Genomic DNA, 15,318 nt, shown 5'->3' with positions numbered 1-15,318 from the left:
AACCTCCACTAGTTCTTCCCACATGTCTATTTAAATCTCCTCCTATAAATAACTTCTCTTCATTTGGTATTCCTTGGACTACTTCATCCATATCTTCCAAAATTGCCTCTTGACAGAATCATTTAATCCTATTTGAGGGGCAACGCACTAATAATGTTAATTGTATCTTCACCTAATACTAATTTAATTAGAATAATTCTATCACATTTTCTTTTAACATCTACAACCTCATCTCTTAGACTCTTATCTATTATGATTCCTACACTATTTCTATTTCTTTCATTCCCTGTATACCATAACTTGAAACCCGTATTTTTTATTTTCCTAGTTTTCTCTCCTACCCATTTAGTCTTCTGAAGACAAGCTATACTAACTCTCCTTCTCAGCGTATCAACTAATTCTCTTAGCTTACCTGTTAATGAACCTATGTTCCAACTGGCTAAACAAATCCTGCTCTATTGGACTAATTGTTTTGCCCCCCTCCCCGCACCTGTTCAGTAGAATGCGAGGACCCTTGCCCAGTTTCCGCCACACCCGGGCACCGATGTGGCACGTCACTAACGGAGTGACGGCCCATGACTAGCTTCCTCACCCCTCGCACCCACCCATGAAGGTGCAAAGATCCTCGCTCATTTAACACATCCGGGCGCTGATGCAGTGCGTCGCTAAGAGGGTTACGCCCCAACAAATTTTCTATAGGATTCATTTCATAAAAGAGTGGCAAATTTTACGGCCGGCTGCCAACCTGACGCCAACCCTCCTCCTTTATCCTGGGTTGGGACACGCTGTGAAAAACACAGGCGGAGTTTGATAAAGGAATAATCTATGGAAAAAAAATTCATAGCTGCCAAACATGGCCTCAATGTTGAGAGAGCTCGAGGGAGGGATAGACCATAGAAAAGAGAAATCTGATAGAAATCTCTCTCTCTCTCTATAGCCTCCACACCAGGAAACTCCAACACCCAAGAGACATGTTTAATCTCATATATATAAACATAGTTTTCCAAAATCCTAAACACATTTGTTTCTAATTTAGCTCCCCATTGAACCATGGGAAACAACACAACTTTCCCTACGCTTGTTTTCAGGCTTTTCTTACCCTTTCCTCAGTTCCTATCGTGTCTATCCTGTCGTGTTTTAGCTAATAGCGTGTTTGGCAACGTTCCATAAGAAAGTTTTCTTGTTTTTGTTATTCTGATTAAAATAGAAAAAAAACATGGTTGGCATGTCAACAAAACCATTCTTATTGGTTTTTTTTTTTTGCGTTCTAGAAACACTAAAATTGAAACAAAAAAAGTTGTTTCTACCACAGAGCGGAAACACGAGATCAGTTTGTGGAGGAGTCCTACTCGCATCCCTCTCTCTCTTTCTTAGATGGGCAGAAGTAAACATATGCCTCAGTCTCTCTTCACATCTCCATTGTTCTTATATGAGGAGGTGAAGAAAGGCAATCAAACATCACCCTTCCATGCCCCACAACTTATTATCTTGCCCGAATCCACCACTTTCGCACTGCTGCCCAGAGAAATTCAGAGCCCCGGCCAGAGCTTTGTCTATGCTTCTGCATTGTAGAAAACTTTCCGGCCAGAGCTTTACACTTTTTTGGAATTTTTTCTTGTGGGCTTTCCATTTCACCTCCTTCCACCCTCGATCCTCCGTTGTTTAGGGATGTATTTCTCTTTGCCCTTGCCAATCTCAACTCTTTCCAATCGACGTGCTTCTCTTCTTTGGCATATATCTAAATCCATTGATATAGCCAACTCCAAACGAATATATATATATATATATATGAGGAAACTGTTGGTGCGCTTAAGCTCACCAACCTTATGGTGCGCTTAAGCGCCCAATCACATGGGTCCCACATTTTCTGTGGTGATCCAAACCATTCATTTGCGAGGTCCTATCGTAGATAGGGGGTGTACCAAAAATCAGCTCCATAGGATCATCCTAACCCCTCCATTTGTGGAGGACAAAACTTGGCAGATTTGTGGATGGGTTAGGATGATTCTCCAAAAATGGATGGGTTAGGATGATTCTATGGAGCTGATTTTTGGTACACCCCCCATCTATGTAAGGACCTTGCAAATGAATGGTTTGGATCACCACAGAAAATGTGGGACCCATGTGATTGGGCGCTTAATCACATGGGGCCCACTTTGTTAGGATGATCCAAAGCATTCATTTGAAAGGCCCTTACATAGATGGGGGGTGTACCAAAAATCAGCTCCATAGAATCATCCTAACCCATCCATTTGTAGAGGTCAAAATGGACAGACCTTGTTTGTCCACAAATCTGCCCATTTTTGTCCTCCACAAATGGAGGGTTAGGATGATCCTATGGAGCTGATTTTTGGTAGACCCCCTATCTAGGATAGGGCTTTGCAAATGAATGGTTTGGATCACCACAGAAAATGTGGGACCCATGTGATTGGGCGCTTAAGCGCACCATAAGGTTGGTGAGCTTAAGCACACCAACAGTCTCCTCTCTCTCTCTCTCTCTCTCTCTCTCTCTCTCTCTCTCTCTCTCCCTATATATATATATATATATATAGGGAGAGAGAGAGAGAGAGAGAGAGAGAAAACGGTTCCTACACATATGTGTAGATAAGTTCTCTACACACTAGCTTAAAAAACAGTGGGGGCCACATTATTTGGCTGATCCAAACCATTCATTTTTAAGGCCCTCACATAGATAGGGTGTCCACAAAAAATCAGATCCATGGGATCATCCTAACCATTCGAACTGTGGAGGCAAAAAATGGACTAATTTGTGAAGGTTTAAAGACATCCATTTTACCTCCAGAAATCGTAGGGTTGGGATGATCCTATGGATCTGATTTTTTGTAGACACCCTATCTATGTGAGGGCCTTTAAAATGGATGGCTTAGATCACCCAAACAATGTGGGGCTCCACTGTATTTTATGCGAGTGTGTAGAGAACTCTCTACACATATGTGTATGAACCGTTTTCTCATATGTATATATAGAGGAAACTGTTGGTGCGCTTAAGCTCACCAAACTTATGGTGAGCTTAAGCGCCCAATCACATGGGGGCCCACTTTGTTAGGATGATCCAAAGCATTCATTTTAAAATCCCTTACATAGATAGGGCCATTTTTTGTCCTCCACAAATGGAGGGGTTAGGATGATCCTATGGAGCTGATTTTTGGTACACCCCCTATCTATCATAAGGCCTTGCAAATGAATGGTTTGGATCACCACATGTGATTGGGGAGCCATGTGATTGGGGAGCTTAAGCGCACCATAGGTTTGGTGCGCTTAAGCTCACCAATAGTTTCCTCATATATACTATAAGCTGGGAGGAAAAGAAGAGAATTTTTTGATTTTTTTGAAAATTATATGAGAATTACACATCACTTTTTTTGATTTTTTTTAACAAATGCACCCATTCAACTCACATATTTTCAATCCTACCCCTCCCTTATGCTTTTAACAAAGGCACCCATTAAAGCCATATAATTTCAATCTTACCCCCCTCCTTTATGGTTTTTTAATAAAAAATCTATAGGGTGATCTTAACCATCCGATTTAAGAGGAATTATGGAAACATCTATAGATTGGAGGGCTAGGATCAGCCTATGGAAATGATTTTTGGGGCACAACCTATTTATGTTGTGTTCCATCACATGGACGGTTTGGATCAACCTATGATGTGGTCCGTACAGTTCTTTGTCGGCCCGTGCATCGCACGGGTTTTTTACTAGTATCTACTACAATAAGCTAGGATGAAAAGGAGTTTTTTCTATTTTTTTGAAAATTACATGAGATTTACACGTCACATTTTTTTGACTTTTTTGAACAAATGCACCCATTCAACTCATATAATTTCAATCTTACCCCCCTCCTTTATGGTATACACGCAGCTTTTGTGTATACATCACTCTCTCTGTATTAGGTGTCTTCCGTGAGAGATTTTTTCTTTTGAGATATTTTATATCCTGCTCGACAGCATGGATGGATTCGACTCCGTAGTCTGTACGTTGGTTTTTTCTGGTCTCTTTTCGTTTCTTTTTTTACTGAGACCTTGCAATAATGGTTGTAAACTAAAGAAATGGAAGGAAAATGGATGGGTCTTTGTCCCCCTATTAGTCCATTTTTTTGGGTTTCCTTATTTGCGTTCTTCTTTTTGGATATTCAGATTGCTATTAAGATTAAGATTTTTAATATTTTTCTCATGGATTTTTAGGTTTCTCTTTGTCCGGGTCAGAACCTGTTTAATTCCATTATAAAAATGGGCAGTACGCAGTATGTGTTCCTTCAATGCCCTTTTAAGTTATTTTTTCTGATTTCAGTTATACTAAATTCTTTGTTTTCCTAAGGATGATGCCCTGTTTGTTCATTATCGCCTCATGTTACTCTACCGTTTCATCTCTCAATAAGAAAAAATAATTCCTGTCAGTTGCAGACAGCCCAGCTCCTCTCTAAATCTCTACCAGAGCCGCACTTTTCCTGAAGCCCACCATCAACTGTGAAAAGAGGATCGATGCCGGCCCTAGAGAGATGTCTGCACGCAAGATGTTTGGCTCAATGCCACAGATAAAACTCATATCTCCTAATGCCCACCTTCGAACAGACTTCTCTTTCGTCAGATTAGGGCTAGGGTTTTCTAGAGTTCGAACTCTTTATTTCAGGTGATTTTTAAATTCATCTGGTGCAGATTTCACTGTTTTATATTTTATTATATGCATGCTTCTTAAAGGCATTTAGGAATTTTCAGGGTCCCTGAAACAGCCAAATTCATGGTTCCTGAATAGAAGAGATACATGAGTTCTTATTCCCTTACATATTTTTAATTTTTATTTCCATTCTTTTTATTGCTGCTGCTTTAAATTTGGTACAAATTTTTCTAACATTTAGATGTACTTCACTACCTTGGCACGTTAAACATAGCAGGTTGCGGGGATATCAATCATTCTGCTCTTCATTTTTTTCAATGGTTTCTAAACTCTTAAATTGTGTTGCAAATCAAAAAAGTTATCAGATTGTTTATCTCCACTACTCACTTATAATGTTACTGGATGCAATGCTTTAACTGTATCTGGCTCATGATTTATGGTTGATTTGGTGATTCCATATGGGATTACTTATGATTGGATGTTCTATTTTCTTGGTTTTAGGAATGAATGGTTTGAAAGAGATGGACCTTTCAAGATGCTCAAAGATTGCCAATGTTGGGATGGCATTTCGTATCAATTCCAAAATTGACAATGTTAGGTCTATCACAAATTGGTCTGACCATTGACGCAACGGAGGATTATTACAATTTTATATGACGAGGATATATAATTTCAGTCACAATAACTACCCTCTTGGTAGTATTTTTCTTCACTATGATCATTTGGTAATATGGGCATTGGTCTTTATGTATTAGATTCCTTCAATAGTACTATATTGTGGCTGAGGAGATTACTCTTGATCCCTCTCATATGAGGGAAGTCTGCTACCACTTTTCCATAGTTTCTTGCTACAGGCATCCAAAACACATGGGAAGCTGTTTGTGCCACCTCCTTATGGGATGACTTTATACGGGGATGAAATTGCATGCACAAAATTTTCAGAGTCTTCATGGATCTGAACTCGGACCTCAGAATATCATGTTTCATCATGTTCGATTGCGTACCGCACACCACCATCCTCAGTATATCCATTTTTTTTCAATCAATTTCACTTTTCTATTCCTCTTGGCAAACAAGAGTTTGGGTTGCAAACTTATGGAGAATGGCAGCAGCATCATGGATACTGGCCCCTTGAGTTATGCCCTGTTTATTTTTGGTCTTGCTGGTCTTTCTATTTTCCTCAAATCTGTCGTATCAATAGGCTTTTGGGAGAATTCATATAAAAATTTAGAAAAGTAAATACCATTATTTCTATGTATTGGAGAAAAAATCTCTACTATGTCCCATAATTTTAGTAAAATTGCTTCTATTTCTCAATATCCTACGCATATTAGCAACATTTTGGTGAATTATTTATTTTTTGACCCGTGCATCGCACGGGTTATCCCCTAGTATATATATAGTAGAAGAGAAAATAAGAGAATTTTTTTGTAGAATTACACATCACTCTTTTTGACTTTTTTTTAACAAAGGCACCCATTCAACACACATATTTTCAATCCTACCCCCTCCTTTATGCTTTTTAACAAAGGCACCCATTAAAGCCAAATAATTTCAATCCTACCCCCTTCCTTTATGCTTTTTTAATAAAAAATCTATAGGGTGATCTTAACCATCCGATTTAAGAGGAACAATATATTATGGAAACCTCTATAGATTGGAGGGCTAGGATCAGCCTATGGAAATGATTTTTGGGGCACAACCTATTTATGTTGTGTTCCATCACATGGACGGGTTGGATCAACCCGTGATGTGGTCCGTACAGTTCTTTGTCGACTTGTGCATCGCACGGGGGAAATGTTTTCTGCACGATACCTCAGATAAGTTATCTGAGCAAGAGCTCAAAAAATCATGTGGGCCCACATTGTTTGGATGATCCAAAGCTTTCTTTTGATAAATCTCACCATATTCTGACTTCGGAAGCCCTTTTAGGCTTTTGGGGTTGTATCCTCTAAACTAATTACATAGATTTCAGCCAAAATTACAGAAACCCTATTAAAAACAAAAAAAAATATTGGTTAATCTGAGCTATCTTTTGGACTAGGGTTTACACAATCAAAACCAAAACTACAGAAACCCTATTGAAAACAAAAAATAAAGAAACCCTATTCAAAACAATAAATACAGGAGCCCTATTCGAAACAAAAAATAGTTCGAAAATTGAAGAACCTAACCATTTCAATTTCTGATAAAAGAAAGAAAACCATTAAAATCCTATATACTGCAAAACCCTAACCAAAAAATTCGAAAGTGGAAACGGAGGAAGACTCACTTGTGTTCTCTCGCTTGTAAAACCATAGGTTAGGGCACTCTCTCTCTCTCTCTCTCTCTCTCTCTCTCTCTCTCTCTAGAAATGAGGAGCGGAAAAAGAAATCCTAGAAATTTGCTCGGTTGTTTTGAGGAACAGGGACTCGACTGTCCTTTCTTTTTTGTTTCAAAAGGAGTTGAGGACTCGACTGTCATTTGTAGGTTTTGTTAGAACTTTTCTCATATATACGGACCCACTGAAAGACAGCGAATGAGAAATATCGTTTTAGCTCGAGCGCAGATAGCCTCCCTTCGCTTGAGCGCAGAAATAGTTTCTACACACAAGTGTAGATAAGTTATCTACACACTAGCTTAAAATACAGTGGAGGGCATATTGTTTGGGTGATCCAAACCATTCATTTGATTGGCCCTCACATGGATAGGGTGTCCATAAAAAATCAGCTCCATAGGATCATCCCAACTACAATTTGTGGTGGTAAAATGGACGTGTATAAACCTTCACAAATCTGTCCATTTTTTGCCTCTACGGTTTGAAGGGTTAGGATGATCCTATGGAGCTGATTTTTTGTGAACACCATATCTATGTGAGGGCCAATCAAATGAATGGTTTGGATCATCCAAACAATGTGGGCCTCCACTGTATTTTAAGCTAGTGTGTAGATAACTTATCTACACTTGTGTGTGGAAACCGTTCTCTCTCTCTCTCTCTATATATATATATATATATATATATATATAGAGAGAGAGAGAGAGAGAGAGAGAACATTTCCTACACACTTGTGTAGGTAAGTTACCTACACACTACCTTAAAATACAGTGGGGGCCCACATTGTTTGGGTGATCCAAACAATTCATTTGAATGGTCCTCACATAGATAGGGTGTCCACAAAAAATCAGATCCATAGGATCATCCCAACCCTACGATTTGTGGAGGTAAAATGGACGTGTATAAACCTTCACAAATTAGTCCATTTTTTGCCTCCATAGTTTGAATGGTTGGGATGATCCTATGGATCTGATTTTTTGTGGACACCCTATCTATGTGAGGATCATTCAAATGAATGGTTTGCATCACCCAAACAATGTGGGCCCCTACTGTATTTTAAGGTAGTGTGTAGGTAACTTACCTACACAAGTGTGTAGGAAATGTTCTCTCATATATATATATATATATATATATATATATATATATATATATATATATATATATATATGTTGTACGTTCCAATTGGTTTTCAAGTACCTGTATTATGAAACCTTGGTGCACACTCATAATTGCAGTAGTGGAAAGTGGAAATTGCTGGATTTTTACAATGTAGATGTTGTTGAGTGGTGATTTTTTTGGAGTTATGTATGCTTCCTCTATTATTATTTTTTTCTCGTTTTCTCTCGTTTTTACTTTTTTGTCTTTGCAGATAGCAGATGCTTCTGTATTTTGATGAGGGCACTCCTCACTTTATTAAAAGTACTGTATTGCCCGCACTATATCCAAGCCGTCCATTAGATGGGCCACAACCTAAATAGGTTGTGCCCGTAAAATCATTTCCATAGGTTGATCCTAACCTTCCGATCTGAATGTTAGAGGGTTGATCCTAACCCTCTATAGATCAGAGGGTTAGGATCAACCTAAGGAAATGATTTTTGGGACACAACCTATTTAGGCTGTGACCCATCTAATGGACGGTTTGGATCATCCTATGGTGCGGGCCATACCATTCTTTTAATAAAGTGGGGAGTGCCCTCAGCAAAATACTAACAACATTTCCCTATTATAATTAGTGATCCTAAAATGTACCACATGGGTTTTTCCTTTTGAACAGAAAAACATGACATCAAGACAACTCGGACGAAGCCCCAAAACTATGCGATATATGATTCTGTGGTTGCATCCAGGAGTGTCCCAGCCCTCCTATGACATGTGAACTATACAGCCATATTGTTGGTTAGATTCGACAGAAGAGGTAGATGAGAATGAGTAGTCATCCTCTGCATTCATGCCCCTGCTTCCCTGCTTTATTCATCTCTTTGCCAAACAGTTCACCGGTCCATTCCTCTCTTACCATGGCCTTGACCCATTTGATAATTAATGCCTAAGCCACTTTTTTCTATTGTTTTTCCTGTTAGTAACTCAAGAAGAAAGATACCAAAACTCAATACATCAGCCTTTTCAGCTAACATTTACGAGTTACGCTCTTTTCCAATCAAGAAAATTCGGAAACCCAAATTCCCTGATTAATGATTCTTCATTCTCGCTTAATAAGATATTATAAAGCTTGAGATTCCCATGAGCGAAGCTCTCCTATGCTGCTTCCTTGTATATGTAGTCCAATTCCCTTTCTATCTAGCCAAACATTCCTGTAAAGGTATTTAATATTTACTAAGAAATTTAGTTCTATAACGTATTTAATAGGTATAGAGATATTTACTTGATGGGATTTGCTAGGGACCATCGCAGAAGGCATTTTGCGGAACGGCTGTTGCATGAGAGTGCAGCCACATGGGGTCCCTTGTTAGATATAAAGAAATAAAAATTTATAAGCTATTTAATAGTAAAAAGAAATACTACATTTATATGGTTTTAAATAACCTCGTGACCATCAAAATCTATATTCTATATATGATATAGATGTGCATGTGAATTGATTGATGTACTTATTAGTTTCCTATTTACATAATCACTTTATAGAGCATTCTCATGTGGAGAGGGACAGCCAAGAAAGTTCCCTCACTCTGTGGTGACCGCTTGATTTTATCGCTAAGTTGGGTTTCCTGTTTCAATTGAAGTAATTTTTAGAACAGGATCGTTTCTTTTAATTTTCATTGAACGATCTTAGGTTAGGAAGTTAAAAGGTTCAAAAGTTGATTTCAATGATCTAGCATGTTGTTTCTATAGGTAGAATCCTAGAGCACCAAAGGTGGACTATTAGATTTGTTATTTAGGTTTTATTCTTACGCTTTCACTTGTAATTTTAACATTTCTTCATAGGTTTAGTCTTTGGTTATTAAATTTCAATACACCTCTATAGTTAGTGAATTTAGTCATCCTTCTTGTTGGCTACCCTACATCAATTTGTATCAAAGTTACAACTCCTGGAGATCGAGCAAGTTTTTTCTTATTTCAATGGGCAATAACAGATCAGATGGCGTCAATTCAGCAAACAGTGCAGTCAGAAGTATTTTGGTCTTTCACATGTAAGTACATTTTGGTCTTTTATGAGTATAAAAAATATAGTGGGTATGTTGTTCACAAATTAATGGCATGACTTGATTTGCAAAATTCACTGTAATGTGATGACAACTTAAAAAACCTGTTTTTCAGTTATGCTAATCTCAGTGAATGGGCAGATTTGGGGGCCATGCAGCACTTAGTGGTGATGGTGGTGAAATCCACTCCTTTGTAAAAATTGTCACACGAGAAGACTATCTTTCCAAATAAAGCATTTCAGAAGACTGCTTTTTGCAGAAAACCCAAAAAAGGAAAAGGGAGCCATGGAAGTGAGAGCTTCATTTAGCTAACATAGCGGCCCTCATTCATTGCCACTCCAAAGCCTTTAAATCCCATCCCAACTAGCACTCTTCAACCCCAAGTCAATCCAACAACGAGAACAAAGAAACAAACACAGATTCTTCTTCTTCTTCTTTTCGTCTGACAAGATGCTGCCGGATTTCTCCAACTCCGTCAAGCTCAAGTACGTGAAGCTTGTCTACCAATACCTCGTCAACAATTTCCTCATCTTTCTTCTTGTTCCCATTATGGCTGGAATTCTGTTGGAAGTCATATGGCTTGAGCCCGACGAAATGGTCAGCCTCTGGAAATCCCTCCACTTGGACCTCACCCAAATCCTCTGTTCTGCTTTTCTCATCATCTTCATCGCCACCGTCTATTTCATGTCAAAATCCCGCCCGGTTTATCTGGTCGACTATGCTCTCCACATGCCACCGGTCACATGCCGTGTTCCCTCCTCTACCTTCATGGAACACATGAGATTGATGAATCCCAACGACAAGAAGAGTGTTGATTTCCAGATTAGGATATTGGAAAGATCCGGTCTCGGAGAAGAGACCTGCGTCCCTCCGACAAATCACTACATACCCCCCAACCCCACTATGGAAGCTTCCAGAGATGAAGCACAGCTCATCATTTTCTCTGCCATCGATTCTCTTCTAGAGAGAACGGGAATCAAACCCAAAGACATCGATATTCTCGTCGTGAATTGCAGTTTGTTCACGCCGACACCGTCGTTATCCGCTATGGTGGTGAATAAATACAAGATGAGGAGCAATATAAGGAGCTTCAATCTCTCCGGCATGGGTTGTAGTGCCGGGCTGATATCGGTCGACTTGGCTCGCGATCAACTCCAAGTTCACCCCGATTCGTTCGCTTTGGTCATCAGCACGGAGATCATCACGCACAACTGGTACCCTGGAAATCAACGGTCCATGTTGGTTCCCAAATGCCTCTTCCGTATGGGGGGCGCTGCGATTCTCTTATCGAACCGCTGGAAAGATAGCCGACGTGCCAAGTACCGTCTTATCCACGTGGTTCGAACCCACAAAGGAGCGGATGAAAAGGCCTACCGTTGTCTCTACCAGGAAGAAGATGCGCAGGGGCACTGCGGCGTCTCTCTGTCGAAAGATCTCATGGCTATCGCCGGCGAGGCGCTGAAATCCAACATCACGACGATCGGGCCATTGATTCTCCCGGTGTCGGAGCAGCTCCTCTTCTTCTTCACGCTCATTGGACGAAAATTCTTGAACCCCAAGTGGAAACCTTACATTCCCGACTTCAAGCAGGCAGTCGAACACTTCTGCATCCACGCCGGTGGGCGGGCAGTGATCGACGAACTCGAGAAGAACCTACAACTGTCGGCCGAACAAGTGGAGGCGTCGAGGATGACGCTCCACCGTTTCGGAAACACATCGTCTTCTTCGCTATGGTACGAAATCAACTACATCGAGAGCAAAGGAAATATGAGGAAGGGTGATCGGGTGTGGCAAATAGCATTTGGGAGTGGCTTCAAATGCAATAGTGCTCTATGGAAGTGCAACCGGACCATCAAAACACCCATTGATGGGCCATGGGCAGATTGTATCCATAAATATCCGGTCCAGATTCCAGACGTCATCAAGCTCTAGGTTGTTGCTTCTTTCTTCATCTTCTCTATCTGCAACATGCCTGATATGGTCTTACTCTCCTCTCTCCTCTCTTCCTCACCATTCGATTTCTTTGTCTAATAAAGTCACTGATGTGGATCGGGTCCCAGGTCAAAGCCTTTGGGATTGCCTTTGGGATTTACAAGTAGAGTACTAGTAGCCATTTAGTGGTTTTCTTACTTTGTAGTGAGGGGTTTTTTTTTTTTCTTTGAATGGTGACTTTGTAGTAAGGGTATTGTTATAATAAGTGTGTTGAGGCTAATATAGTGAGGGGTAGTATTGTAATATGGAGGAAGTTGGGGTTTATAAGGTGGCAAGGTAGTTGAGGCCACATGAAGGGGACCACATGAGGTAGTTGAGGTTTTGAAATGCGGCATTTGAGGACCAAAACGACCATGGATAGGTGGTAGGCTCTCATGCATTCCATCCCTTTGTAAATAAAAGTCTAGCCCTCTCATTTTAGTAGTTTCTGATGTTGAAGAATTGTAGAGCTTGGAGGGAGGATTGGACGTCCATCCCTTTGCTTTTATAACTTGTTTGCGTTCCTTTGGAATTCCTCTTGGATTTGGCGAGAAGTCCTCTCGGCTTGTACAAGTCCTTCTTTTCACTACTACTCTACTTGTGATTTCCAAGTAGGAAAGAGGTGAATTCCATCTTATAACATATCTATTCTCTATAAAATTCAGATTTCTGCTTAGTATTCCCTAAATGTTCTCCATGGAATCCACATTTATTTGTTGTAATTTTTTGAAATTCAATTCAACATAAAGCTTCCGCTGGACTGCACATCAGATCTGGTATCAGAGCTATGTTTTTGCAAGAATTTTGACTTCTTGCAGATCCTAAAATATTTAGCATTGGCTCTGTTATGGATTCTTAGATCTGTCCATCATTTCCTTTTTCTTGTCTTCATTTTTGTTAATGAAGATGGAGATGGACTACTTGGGGCAGATAGATGCGTTGATATAGCTAGTGAGCCAGAGAGTTTTCTCTTGAGTTGGGGTGCAACTCGGGTCGGGTTGGATCAGGTTGAGGCCTACCCTAGCCCAACCCGAGCTAGCATTCCCTCAACCCTAACCCGACCCAACCCGGGCTTGACGTTGAGAATGGTCAACCCTAACCCAACCTTCCTCTAAATAGCTCAACCCTAACCCAACTAATCTAACCTGAAATCGGGTCGGGTTGAAACAGTTTGGGTTCGGGTTCACCTAGGGCCAAACAGAAAAACACAAGAAAAAAAATAACCGAAAAGAAATCATGATAAAATTAGAGGACGAAGGTCGGGTTTGGGTCGGGCCAGGTTGCCAAGGCCTCAACCCTGATCCAACCCGAAATTAAATCGGGTTTTGGCTTTTCCCAACCCTAACCCAACCCGAGATGAGGAAATGCTAATCCAATCCGAGCCAAAATCAGGTTGAGCCCGACCCAAGTTGTACCCCTACTCTTGAGGACCTCAGGTGCAGAGCCAGTGGTTGTCGAGCATGATACAAAGGATCAATTGGTCTTTGGTAATCGCCAGACGTATGATCAGGTTACTAGGTAGAGACTGCAACAGATGTTGTTGATATGGTAGTGGATCTTTTGATGTTCACCGTGCCAGTGGTGGACCTGTTATTAAGCTAACATTATTACAGTAGAGGCCCTTTGGATTTATGGAGATTGTACACACAGGGATGAGCCTCTTATATATTGACAGGGAAAGGTCGGAACCAATGCCATTCGGTCTGGGTTGGTAGGGGATAATTGCATGGAGATACCTACCTATGGAGACCGTTGGGTCCCGAGTGACAGGCCTTGTTTTGGCCACTTTGGTCTTCGACCCGGTATTGACATCACATTGCCTTTCGTCGGTTAGCGAGGGACGACATCCAGACATGTCCTGACTTGAGTCTACACTCCTTTTCAGCGGAGCCGAGCTTGAGGTAAAGTTCTTTTCTAAGGGGGATGTTGATCTGTAAAGAGTCTCCAATCAAAGTCCCTAGGATTGACAAATAGAGTACTAGCTGTCATTTAGTGGTTTTCTTACTTTGCAGTGAGGAAATTGTTATAATAAGTGTCTGTTGAGAGGCTACTGTAGCGAGGGGTAATATTATAATACGGAAGAAGTGGGGGCTTGACGAGGTGGCAAGTTAGTGGGGGCACATACATGAGATAGTTGAGGCTATGGCATTTAACATTTTGGGACCACTAGGGCCCATGGACAAGTGGCAATCTCTCATGCATTCCATCCCTCAATAAATAGAGGTCTAGCCATCTCATTTGAGTAGCTTTTATGTTAAAGAATTGAAGAGCTTATAGGGATGATTGGGCGTCAAGCCCCTTGCTTTTGTAATTTGTTGACGTTCATTTGGAATTCCTCTAGGATTTGGCTAGAAGTCCTCTCGGCAAGTAAAAGTCCTTTCCACTACCACTCTACTTTTGATGGAAAAAATTTCATCTTATATCATATCTGTTCTCTATAAAATTCATATTTCTATTTACTTTCGATGAGTATTCTCCATGGAATTCACATGTAGCTGCTGTAATTTTCTGAAATTCAATTCAATGTAAAGCTTCCGCTGAACCACACATCTGACCTACATCAATGATCAATCACATAGCCATTTCTCTTCTTTTCCTCTTCTATAGATAATTCGATCTTCTCCAAATTAATGCACGGTTCTATATATTGTACATATTAATGGAGAGATAGTACAGGTGGTCATCTTTTGCCATGGAAGCTTCCAAAATACTCACTGTTAATTAAACTTAATTACAGAGTAATATGCAGAAGCTTTTCTCCAGTCATGTCGCTTAGAACCTAGGGTACTCTTTCCAATGGCGATCCAAAACTTTTCCTTCTCAAACCAAGGACCCCTTCATGATAAGGATTCAGCTCTTGTTTATCTCTCTTCTGATGTAGTCGGAAAACCCAGAGGGTCCTCTTTTCCTAGCAGCGGAGACAAAATCTTTTCCTAGCAATGGAGAAAAAATAGATAAAATAAATAAGAAAAGGGCCCCTTCAAACACCGCCATAGGGAGTAGAATACTTCGATCACCGTCGAAGGAGATTAGATTTGCTCCGATCCCATCGAAATTGAGTTTCTCAGAGCGGAACTGGAAAATACTCTAACGTGGGCTAATCCCTTTTTTGGTAGGTGAGCTGGGATTGAACCTATGACCTCAAGGTTGAGATACAAAGCCTCAACCAGTTGAGCTATAGGCCCAACCACGCGTGGCCTAATCCTAGCAACCCAAAAGTTCACAAATAACTCAAAAG

The 15,318-nt window shown here is 40.4% G+C and overlaps 1 pseudogene; it reads left to right on the top strand.

The window, feature by feature from the left end:
• The first annotated feature begins 10,474 nt into the window (after positions 1–10,474).
• Positions 10,475–12,756, top strand: LOC143863717 (3-ketoacyl-CoA synthase 6 pseudogene; annotated as a pseudogene).
• Positions 12,757–15,318: the final 2,562 nt, after the last annotated feature.

Source organism: Tasmannia lanceolata, unplaced genomic scaffold, assembly GCF_043159265.1.
Source record: "Tasmannia lanceolata isolate RefF3 unplaced genomic scaffold, GAP_Taslan_0.1 ptg000044l, whole genome shotgun sequence".
Taxonomy (NCBI): domain Eukaryota; kingdom Viridiplantae; phylum Streptophyta; class Magnoliopsida; order Canellales; family Winteraceae; genus Tasmannia; species Tasmannia lanceolata.
The sequence above is the reverse complement of the archived record's forward strand: the minus strand, read 5'-3'. Positions and strand labels throughout refer to the sequence as shown.